Source organism: Zingiber officinale, chromosome 4B, assembly GCF_018446385.1.
Source record: "Zingiber officinale cultivar Zhangliang chromosome 4B, Zo_v1.1, whole genome shotgun sequence".
In the NCBI taxonomy this organism is placed as follows: domain Eukaryota; kingdom Viridiplantae; phylum Streptophyta; class Magnoliopsida; order Zingiberales; family Zingiberaceae; genus Zingiber; species Zingiber officinale.
Genome location: NC_055993.1, coordinates 103,617,997 through 103,630,951, shown reverse-complemented (window position 1 = coordinate 103,630,951; position 12,955 = coordinate 103,617,997).

Genomic DNA, 12,955 nt, shown 5'->3' with positions numbered 1-12,955 from the left:
ACTCTATACATGTAATGTTGCCAGAGTTTCAGTGCAAAGACCACAGCTGCCAGCTCAAGATCATGAGTGGGTAGTTCTTCTCGTAGTCTTTGAGTTGCCTGGAAGCATAAGCTATAACTTTTCCTTCTTGCATGAGTACAGCTCCTAGGCCCATCTTGGAAGCATCACTGTAGATGTCAAAACTCTTGTCACTTTCTGGAACAGTCAGAATGGGAGCACTGGTCAGTCTCTTTTTCAGCTCTTGGAAACTCTGCTCTCATTTGTCTGACCATTCAAACTTCTTGTTCTTTCTAGTCAGGGCTATAAGTGGAGAGGCTATCCTGGAAAAGTCCTCCACGAATTTTCTGTAATACCCGGCTAGACCAAGGGAGCTTCTGATCTCCCTGACGTTCTTGGGTCTATGTCGATCGTTGACTGCTTCTATCTTGGCAGGATCCACTTGGATACCCTCCTTAGAAATGATGTGGCCTAAAAAACGCCACCTGACTTAACCAGAACTCGCACTTTGAGAATTTAGCATAAAGTTGTTTCTGCTGTAAGGTCTGCAGGACTATTCTCAAGTGCGTGTCATGCTCCCCTAGGGTTTTGGAATAGACTAGAATGTCGTCGATGAATACGATGACAAATTCGTCAAGATATTCTCTGAACACTCTGTTCATTAAGTCCATGAAGACCGCAGGTGCATTAGTCACTCCAAAAGGCATGACCACAAACTCGTAGTGTCCATATCTGATCCTGAACGCCGTTCTGGGTATATCTCTTTCTTTCACCTTCAGCTGATGGTACCCAGAGCGCAGGTCTATCTTTAAGAACACTGTTGCTCCTCTTAACTGATCAAATAAGTCATTGATCCTGGGAAGGGGGTACTTGTTCTTGATTGTCACTTGATTCAAAGCTCTGTAATCTATGCACATCCGCATAGATCCATCTTTCTTCTTGACAAACAACACAGGAGCTCCCCAAGGTGAGTGACTAGGGCGAATAGAGCCTTTGTCAAGTAACTCCTGTAGTTGTGCTTGTAACTCTTTCAACTCTGCTAGAGACATGCGATACAGAGCTTTTGAAATTGGACCGGTACCAGGAACCAATTCAATCTCAGGCTCCACTTCCTTGTTGGGAGGTAGTCCAGGTAACTCTTCTAGAAATACTTCTGGATACTCACAGACTACCCGAACATCTTCCTGCTTGGGTCTTTCTTGTTATCTTTGTCCTTCCAGTTCTGATTACTTGTTTGGGTTCTCTGTTCCCCCCTGTCTTATCTTCTATCTTGACTGACTTGTGTTGCATTTGTTGTGCCTTGATGTCGTTCAGATAGTGCTCACCAATACCCTGCTGACAAGCTCTTCACTAATCTGTGATCGGTGAGTTTCATTACTCACATTAAGTGCTATTTTTGGTCTCAGCCTTCGGAGCATCAGTCTGACTCGTTCTTTCTCTGTACTTACTAACTCTAGGCAAAGACGAGCTAGCCTGTTGAATCTTTGGATCGCCTCTTCTACCGGTAGGTCACCTGGTCTAAATTCTATAAACTCCTCATAATGTTTATTGGTGATCTGTTGACGGAAGAATTCTTCATAAAACTCCATCTCGAAGTCAACCCAGCTCATCTGGTTGACTGCTCTCTTACTCTTAACTCGCTCCCACTACATACAAGCATCTCCAGATAGGCAGAAAGAGGCACACTTAATGGTATCAACCTTCTCGACTTCTGGTCAGTCAAGAAACTTCATTGTGCTCTCAAATGTCTTGAACCAAGCCTGGGCATCCCAGGGCTCAGTCGTGCCTGAGAAGCTTTCTGGTTTCAGCTTCAGCCACTAGATGAGGTATGCTTCTTGTCTTCTAGATGTTGTGGCGACTTCCAGGGCAACTGATGGGACTTCAGTCACCACTGGGGTCTCCACGTTAATGGTTGGGGGAGTGGGAGGAGCTAGCTTCTGATTGGCCATTAGATTGGCAATCACTTGCTGCTGCTCGCTACTTGTCTCTAAAGTTGAGCAACAACTTCAGAGAGAATAGGCCCAGGGGTTCTGGGCTCTTCGTTCTCCTAAACTCGGTCCTCAGTATGAACGGTACGGGGACGTCCTCTTCTTGACATCTAATTATGTAGAGGAAAAGGCTTGATAGCTTCTCTAACCCTTCTAATCATACTTATATATGAATATAGAAAAGGGAAACAAAATCTTCTATCTTACTTAAGCACTTAAAAACAAATACTCTATACTGCAGTTAATAATAAGGAAAGCAGAATAAAGAAAGAATTTTAAATACTTTCTTACTTGGAGACAGCAAGGATGATGCTGATGTGTGTGTGATGCTGGAGAATGGAACACTGCTCTGATACCAACTGTAACGACCACCCTTCTTACTACTACTACTCTCTAAGGATGATCGTTACTTATCTACAAACTCTACTTAACCGGTTTAATTAAAAACACATGGAAAATCCTACCGAAAAATTTCGGCAGAGTCTCCACTGAACCGGTGATCATATTCAACAATACATACATATATACTCAGTCACAAGCGACTGGAAAATATATCAAAGACCCACGCAGTTTAATAAGAGATGAAAACTAACCACAACTACGCAGTTTAATAATTCAAATCATGCAGATAATGAAAAACCGAAAACATAACTTCTTACTACATCCTTTCCTTATCAACTTAATAAGAAATTAAACTAATCACATTCTTAAACTAAATGAGTTCTTTAGCTAAGTCCCAAGGACCTCCATAGTCCACACATCACACACTCCTCTTGCATCTCCTTGTCGCCTTCCTTCACTGTATCTTTTCTTTCCCTTTATCTGCAGTAGGAGAAAATGCAGTCTATAAGCATAAAGCTTAGTGAGCGCTATCTACTCACAAAAACTCGATATGCATGTATATAAATAAAAACATGCTAAATCTGAATGCTAACATATAAAACTACTCATGCTCATATATAGCAAAGGAAATCATGCTAACTGAAATGCTAATCATTGTATAGCTAAATATGCTCATAAACCAATAAGAGAAGCATACTAAACATGTAAAGCTACTAAACATGTAGAACTAAACATGCTGAATAATCTAGTAGTAAGGAAACAATTGAAACTACTACTGCATGCTTCAAATAACAAGAAACTAATTTTCTAATTCTAGACAGATTTGAAGCTCGTTTCATTTGTTTCAAAAATTTATACTTTAATACTTCAAAATAATAATAAACTTCTTTTGGGCCCGGCATTGTACCAATTTGCGCGCATCCTTAATAAGAGTCGAGGTAGCTAATCCCGAAACTACTAAGGTACTTCTAGGCGATCTTGTGCCTAGGGGCGATCTAGGAGCCCACCCTATGGACCTTGTGTCCGGTACATGCCATTAAAAGTAAAATACTTTCTTTTTATCTATAACTTCTTTATACTTGCCCTTACTTGGCACTTAAGCAAACACTTTGTGTGCGCTTTTGATATTCAACGTCTGGAATTGAAATCAAACCTAGACCTTGGTCTTTCTTGCTTATAGTTACTTAAAGACAGAAACTTATGCTTATGAAATAGCAAAGAACTAACAACTGCATGCTCAAGATATACCAACCATAATTAAACAGAAACAAACTGCTTTCTGGAAATTAGAGGTTGTTCGTATGACAATTTATTCTAATCAACAAGAATTCTATGAACTAAATGCAACTAAAAATCTGCTCATGCTTCATTAATTGTGCACACCTACTGCTACACAAAGAAAACTAGTTGTTTGATACAAAAGTCTGAAGCCAACAGGAGCCAATTCCACAACACAAGAACCTCTCCAATAAGATTAATCTTGCGCACATGGAAATCTTCAATAAACAAGCACAGTATCAAATCTGAATATGATAAAACCTGATAAGACACTTAAAACGAGTGAGATTACAAGCTGCCATTTCTGTCCAAAAACTCATACAGCACAACCAAAATGAATACAGCTCCAACAAAACTCAAATCTAGTTCTATAATTGCATGGGAACAGATGTAAACTAGTTTGGGAAACAAACAATATAATAGCATCACTACCAACTTATAGAAAGCAGTAATTGAACTAGTTTATGTTAGCCTTGGGAACCTAATACTAACATAGTTTATTCCTCACACTTATACTGATTTATTAAGTTTATTCATGTCAACTAGTCTGACAATCTAGTTCACAAGTATTAAACTAGATTTATTCCTTGATGTTTATTTATAGGTGCTGTCTTATTAATTAGATGTGCTTGATCAGTAGTAAGGTTCACGGTGAAAGGGGAAACTTGCTGTAAACCATTTGCTACTGGAAACCTAGAATCCTAATTGTTCTTCAACAAACTTTACAACATAACTTGAAATCAAGAAGGAACAAAATCCAAAACTACTCCTACTACATGCTTCAGAAATCTAACTCACGGCAGTAAGCATAAAACCAAAATCTCTACAACCTAAAATCCGAAAGCCATGAAAACAAATCAAAGCTCAGAACTACTCCTACTGCAGGTGAGAAGCAACTCACTTCGGTTCCTTGAACTCACAGCCGACGGGAAGAATTCTAGGGTTCGGAGGAGCTTGATCTTCGACTTCTTCTTGCACCCACCGATCCTCCTCGACGATGGTGGTCGCACACGGTTGAGGACCCGCCGGAAAAATCCCTTCGCCGGCGCCGAAGAGAGAGCCCTAGGAGGTGCTGCGGTTTCGCCCGAGCAGGAATCGGCGCCGTCGCGTGAGAAGAAGAATTTTGAGAGAAATTGTTGATTTTCTGAAAATCCAAAACCTAATCCCCTTTCTTATATTCGGGTTTAATCAAAACTATACTTTAAATATAATCCGTTCTTTCCTTAATTAACAAAAACTCGCTGGCACAGCTGGTTAACCGGTTTTTAACCGAAACAAGAGGTCTCGGTTTCAATCCCTCAGCCGCGCATTTTTTCCAATTAATTCACTAATCATTAACTATGCTATAAACTTAATTCTCACCATATAAGATTAACAAAATCGTGTAGCTTTGCTGGTTGGGCCGGTTTTGCTTGGGTCCGAGGAGCTGGGTTCGAAACCTAGCTTCTACAACTTTTTTTTTTTTAACTTTCTCCTCTCGGTAAAAATACCAAACGGACTCCAAATATTGCATAAAAATACTTTAAAAATTTCTAAAAATCTCTAGAATATTTTAAAAGTATTTCCAAATATTTTTAAGGATATTTAGAACTCAAAATAGGGAAAATTGGGTTGTTACATAGAATAGAACTCACTCAAACCTATTTTCCGTTCTTCTCTAGCAACCTTCCGCTCCGGCTTCTCATCCCTCGGAAACTCTGCGCGTCTCCTTCTCGTTCGCTAGCGTACTCTTCCGCAACATTTTGTCCCTCGAACGCACCGAGCTCGTCGACTCTCTCCCGTGTCTTCCTTCTCGTTAACTGAGTCTTTCGATCGACTTCCTGTGCTCCTAAGTTCCTGCACGCTTAGACACAAAGCATTAAAATATAACAGAACCTAACTTGATTTGGTTGATCACATTAAAACTACCACGGGGTACTTACAATCTCCCCCTTTTTGATGTGAGCAACCCAAGTTAAGTTAGGGTAAATTGATAAACATGATTTTGCTGTATTATTTTGATTCATATATGCATGGTTTGATGTTGATTTCATAGGTTTAAATCATGGTTACATCACATTTTATGCATTGTACCGATTTTGGACTTAATTGCAAATTATTTTATTTTCGTCTTATTTGATGCCAATATTTTATTCTTATTTTGTCAAAGGATCTTGGATTTGGATCTATTTGAACCGAATTTGTACTCGAATCGGAGTTTAAACGAGAAGATCAAGCTGCGGAGCATTATGGACCGTTCATCAAAGATTGGATAGATCTGAACCATCCAATGAAGATCTGGTCCATCCGACCTAAGGGAGAGTAGATCCAGACCCTAGATCAAGATCAACACCTTCGGATAGGATTTTAAGTGATTTTCCACCGTTGATCAAGCTCCAAATCGATTCCAGCCGTCTGTTCAGATCTGGATCTGATTCAAAATATAGAAGCTACAGTGTTTTCTCTTCGTTGATTCCTTGCGCTTCGCGTCGCGGCACAGCTCAGAGATTTCGACCCATCTCCACTTCTAGATCCATTTTCCGGCCAAATTCATCGGCGACGATGTTCTCATATGCTTGCGACCAGCTTCCGATGATCTGACCTCGCTCCAAGGCATTCCTACGGCGAGAATTGTACCCTGCGAACCTCTGTTCTGACGCGCCTGATTTGGAGGCGTTCCTCCGATTAATGGTTCCGCTTCCCATCAGAGAGCTTTGGCGGCGTTCCTCCACTGCTACTGCACCATTCCCGATGATATTCCATCCATCATCTTCTCCACATCAGATCTAAGGTTGTAGTCCACAGAATTGCAAATTTTCCGAATTTGGCAGCTCTGATTTTCATCAGTTATGTTCGGAGAGGTTTCCTACGATGCTGGTGAAGATTGAGCTAAGTTTACCTACTGAGATTGTCTTCAACGATTGCTGAAGTGAGGTTTCACCGATGCTTCCTTGTGTGACGGCAAGGAGAAGTTGCCGTGAAGAGTGGTTTGGAGTTGAGATGGTTTAGGGTTTAATTTTTGCATTTTTTTATTTTTGATATATTAGATTTCAGTTTATGTTATTTGGATTTAGTAATCATAGTTATTCTTAGCTAATTGTTTTAATTCCAGTGTTTTGGATAATTTAGTTTCAATTGAATTTGAAGTCGTCCTTAATTCTGCTTTAGTTTAATCCGTAGCACTGTTGAGTAGCTTAGTTTTTGTAGTTAAGATTTAAATGTTGCTTTAGATTGTATTCCATTTATGCCTTGCTATTTTATTCTTAGTTTAAGTGAGTGTTGATGGTTTAATCACAACGTAAGGTGACAATGCGTTATGGTTTGATTATTGACACCTAGTTAGGTTTCCTTTATGCATTAGATAAGTTTCTTATTTGCTTGTTTTTTATTTGTTAGATTTAGATTGAAAGCTTAAACCCTATTTTCATATTAAAAATCCCAAAAATAGGAATAACTGACAATCCTACATTACATCCTACCGTTGGTTCCTCGAGGTTCGATCCTGGGCTCGTTATTACAACATGATTGTGTAGTTAAGGGGTTCAGTGGAAATACATTGTTAATTTGATAAGCCTATTTGTGACACACTCAAATTTTCGGCTTATCAAATTTTAGCGCTGTTGCCGAGGACCATTGTAGTGGTGTTTGGTGATTTTAGGATTGTTTTTATTTTGGAAATCCTAGAAATTTTGTAGTTTTGATTGTTTTCATGCTTATATATCCATGTGTTTGATTTTATTTGTTCCTGAGTCTTCTAATTTTATTTACTAATTGTCAGTGTAAGAACAGGAAATTCTTTTTATCATGGATCCATATTATCAGCATTTTGGAGATTGGAGTCAGAGTCATTATTATCAGCCTTAGACTGAGATTTATACGCCGGAATACCAGTACGAGGATGTACAAGAACAATTTGCAGAGCCAGTTTGGAAATTCAATGAAGTTATGCAACAAATGAGAGAGCATCAAGAGCAACAATTTGCAAGGATATAGAATATTCAGATTCAGTTAGATGAAATTGCGTCATCCATCTATCAGTTACAAGCACAAAACTCTAGTGAGGAGATGGATAGTAGATTCTGTTAGGTCTGACCCTACTTCTATTTCTTCACAAGAATTTTCTAGTATTATTTGTGACGATGATGTAGTTGTAAAAATTTTTGATTCTACTAATAGTGTTGCTTTACATGTTGTGAGTGATGCAGGTTTTGATGTAGAAGATGATTTAAGAGTAGGGGATTGCTTACTGGAAGCATTACCTCAAGAATCACTAAGAAATGAAGATGTAAGTGTAGGGACTTGTGTTGTAGAGCCAAGCACCCAAGAATCACTACATGAAGTTGAACATTCACCAGAACTGAAGTTTGAGCCATTAGTTGATGATGAGGAGGTAATAAACACCATTCTAGAACCTCTAGGTACCTTTCAACATTATAAGGTGAGTGTTTCTTGTGTTTTTTTAGAAAATTTAATTGAAGTAACAATTGTTGACTTTATTAGATGTGATTCATTATTTGATACATTTTCTACCCACACTAATATTCTCCTATTTACTACCCACACTAATATCCCATATGTGTATGGGAGGTGTTTTGCTTTATTGATTGTGTAGGAGAAATTAAGCTTCCGGAGTGGATGCTTAAACTGAACCGCCTCAGACCTCCAGAAAGAATTTTAAAAGGAAAAAGGATGAATAAAAAGAATTTGAGTGGAATTTTGATTTCTCCACTTCCGGGATGGATTCTACTTCTAAATCTTCTTCAACCACCGGGAATTAAAGGGGAGTTGGTTCCAATTTTGCTTGCTTTTGCATTTTAATTCATGCTTTGTGTCTAATAAATTCTTTATACGTTTCTTAGGTTTCATACTTTGCATTTTGCATTTTACTTTCATACTTGGCATTTTGTTAGTATATAGCATGTCTTTTTGAATAAAAGTCTCCATGAATTATTTTAGTAATACTTTTAAGATGGTAAAAGTCTCTTAAATTTGATCATTAATTTTAGGTCATATGACATGATTGGATTCTCTACTTACATGATATTGGTTAAAATGGTAGCGGATTCCAACTTGATAAATTAAGTTAGATTGCATGAAAATGCCTAGAGAGGACCACTAAAGCCTATACTTCGTTATTTTCCCTTGTGTGACATGCACTCATAGCAATTGAAACTCCAGAACTTGCTTAGTTTCTTTTCAAAGTCACAATAACATTGGTATGCATGGAAATTGAGGATTTTGTCAATTTTGTTCCCCTTCATACTTTCCAATTCCTTTCCTCACAATTTTCTTTATACATTCTCATCTATCATTTTAATTCTTGATAACCTTTGCTTGTAATTCTTTAATTGGGTGTTTTGGTTGAATACTTAATGAATTAGGTTTTGCAAGATGACAAAGGATTAAGTGTGGGGGAGGTGTGTAGTGTTTTTGAATTTTTGGATACACTTGTTAATGGATGGGAAAATTCAGGCCAATGATGGAGTTTTGGAAGAATGCTGTTATGAATTAAGTACTCTTTAGATTGTATGCCAAATGTATCCATATCTTGAGTTTTATCATGTCAAGAGTGAGCTCCAATTGTTTTGAAGTGTAAAACTTGATACTATGTTGATGCATTCAAAATTGTAAGAGACATATGTGGTAAGTGTTGGGTTTTTCGGGCCGCGAAAACTGCTTTTTCGCGTCGCGGAAACCCCAAAACCCCCGTCACTGGATCCGTGCGAAGTAAAATAAAAAAAAACAAAATTTACGAGTACGAGTTTCTTAGACTTAGTTCTAAACTAGATTTACAAGGAGAAAACCTTTTACCCTTAATGTGTGCCCTTTACGAATCTCGCTCGTCCAAGGAAGTGCCGGATCTCGAGATCGTCAAGCGTACGATCCCCTAGAAGTATCCACACGAACAAATTGTTGGGACCGAAAAGTAGCTAGAGGGGGTGAATAGCTCGTCGCTCGCTAGGTGCTCGTCGTCGCTTGTTTCTTCAAGGATCTGCAGCGGAAATACAAAAAACAAACCACACAACGCTAACAAGGTTGGTTTACTTGGTATCCACCTCACAAGAGGTGACTAGTCCAAGGATCCACACCTACTCACGCACCCTCCACTAATAAAACCCTCCTTTATGGTAACTACCAAGGGCAGAGAAGCCCTACAAGACTCAATACAAGAAGAAAGGGAAAGGTAATGAAATACAAGCTTACAAGCTTACAATGAGAGCAAAAACCCTAACCCTAGTTTCTTCTTCTTGTTTTGATCCGCCTCTTGACTTGGAAGAACCTCCAAGAGCCTTCAAGAACTGGCGATCTCGAGCTTGAGAAGAGCTGTGAAGAAGCTGGTGAAGATCTTAAATGAATCGGTGAAGAGATGCCGAAGACAAGGCTCGCCTACGGCTCAAATACGACGCAACGGTCGGATCCCGATCGATTCGATTATTCCTAATCGATCGGGGAGGCTTTGGATCGATCCACGGATCAATCCAGAGTGCCTCTGTGCTCTGGAAAAATGCCTGGATCGATCCATGGATCGATCCAGCGCTTATCACGCGAAGCAGCAGCGTCTCAATCGATCCACTGATCGATTGAGACCTCTGGATCGATCCACTGATCGATCCAGAGGCTCTCTGTTCGCTGGGAAAGGCCTGGATCGATCCACTAATCGATCCAGCTCCTGGATCGATCTACTGATCGATCCAGCTCTTGGTTTTTGCCCAAAACCAAGTCCTAAGCCTCTCAAACCAACATCCGGTCAACCTTGACCTGTTGGTACATCATGCCTAGCATCTGGTCACTCTTTTGACCTGCTAGGACTTTCCACCAAGTGTCCGGTCAATCCCTTTGACCCACTTGGACTTCCCAACACCAGATGTCCGATTATCCTTGATCCATCTGGATTTTCTCTTGCCTGGCTTCACTCACCAGGACTTCCATTCTGCCTAGCTTCACTCACTATGACTTCCATTCTTCCTAGCTTCACTCACTAGGACTTTCACCTGGCTTCACTCATCAGGATTTCCATTCTGCCTAGCTTCACTCACTAGGACTTTCACCTGGCTTCACTCACTAGGATTTCCTTCTGCCTAGCTTCACTCACCAGGACTTCCCAGTCAAGTATCCGGTCATCCTTGACCTACTTGACTCTTCTTTAATCAACCTTGCATTGTCAAACATCGAAACCCAAACCAAGACTCAAGCTTGGTCAACCAGGTCAACCTTGACCTGAGGGATGTTGCACCAACAATCTCCCCCTTTTTGATGTTTGACAATAACACATTTAAGTTAGGCTAATCCCATAGCCTCAACCTCCTTCATGCCACCAGGTAATGAAGACATAAGTTAAACCCTTCATTCTCCTCCTAAGAGGGCAAACTCCCTCTAGGTAATGAAGTCCTAACTTAAACCCTTCATTCTCCCCCTATTGGCACACATCAAACCATGCCTCATTTTTGGACACACATCAACAAATTCACTTGTTGAAAACTCTCCCCCTGAAGAGTTGCTCATCGTTGTTCACAACTTCACTCGTTGTGATCAACACGATAATGAAGATCTCATACCCTTCATTATCCTTAACCCTACATTCTCCCCTAATGTAGGCAAATGCCCATCCTTGAGCATTATCCACTTAAAACCACTTGAACAATGAGGATATCCACTCCCCATTAAAGTTCAAACGCTCAACCTTGAGCATGTTCTTAACGGAAGGTTAACCACCTTCCAAGGTTCATGAAAAATAATTTTCATGCCTTTAAAGAGTCCCTCCCCCTAAAGACATGGTGGTAACTTCTGTCATTGCACCAACAATGACTTGGAATCCCTAAAACTTTAGGAAACCCAATTTTAGAAGTTTTGAGGTTCAAATATTCAAAATTTGAAACAAACCTCAACCTAAACTTCAACTTAACCTTCCTTAACCAATCCATCCTTGTTTTCCACACGAAAACACCCTTTTTATGTATACAAATGTATTTTCAGGGGTTTCGAATGGTTACCTAGACTAAAATAGGTTCAAAATGCTGAAAATAAGCTTTCCCAGCCAAAATCAGCATCTTCAATTGATTGGAGTTGGGTTCCAATCGATTGAACCTTACTGAATCGATCCACTGATCGATTCAGTCTTCTTGGATCGATCGGCTGATCGATCCAGCGAGCTTCTACTCGCGAGAAATGCCTTCTCAATCGATCGGCTGATCGATTAAGGCACTCCAATCGATCCACTGATCGATTGGAGGCCTGAAATTGCTGAAATTCAATTTCAGCCAATTTCAGAAACCCCTAGAAAATTCTACAAACTTCCAAAAATCATAAAAATTTGTGTAGACATTATTTAGGGTATTATTTATCATGGAAAAATAGTTTTCTATGAAAATATATCATATTTTCAAAGATTGACACAAACTTGAAAACTTGCAAAAACTTTAGTGTTTTCTTCAAGTTCGTGTCTAACTATTCAATGATGATTACTATCAAAAGATAGCCTTCACCAAGGTTTTCCAAAATTATTTTAAAAATATTTTCAAAATCAATATCCCACCATATTCCTTGGGCTTAATGCACATGACTTGTACATTAGCTTTCCCAATGATGGGAACACATATAACTATGTGTTTTGATGAATTTAAAACTCAAAAGAATGCACTAAATCAACATATTGAGTTTTGTTCATCATCCTAACATCTCACTTGTATCTAATGTGCACAAAACACATACAAGTCATCTTATAGGTCTTTGTGAGATGTAAATTTTGGTTTTGCCCTAATCTAGGGATCATGCATATCTTTCTAGGCATTTTGAGTGGTAAACATCCAACAAGGATGCTACTTGTTGATTCCGCTTGTTTATAAATGCCATTTGTTTATACCACTTGTTGGTAAAAACACTTGTCCTTAATTTTAAGGAAATAAACATAATGCATGATAATGTTATGGCATACTTCAAAAAGAAATAGCTTTCAAAAGAAAGATTCCTATAACTACATGATGTATGTATGACATGACATGGTATTTTTGTATTTTTCATAATAAAAGAATGAATGCAAAATACAAACCTAAATATGATGTCATGGCATATCATGGGCAAATAATCATGGCAAGATTTAGCATAAATAAAGTATACCTAGATTACATATCTAAGTATCTTTAACCACTTAGCTAACTCAAAATATACCACTTGTTTTAACTTAAAACGTTAAACCTAGATTGCCCTAAATGCTTCAAAGAAATGCCAAAACCTAAATTGACATTTCTATTTCTCTTGGTTTGTTTATGCCACTTAAAAATTAAGCATATCCTCAAATGTTGGCATATTCCATTTTTCCTCAAGATTAATCACATAAATCAAGGTCCAGATTGCGTTAAATTTCTAAGAGAATA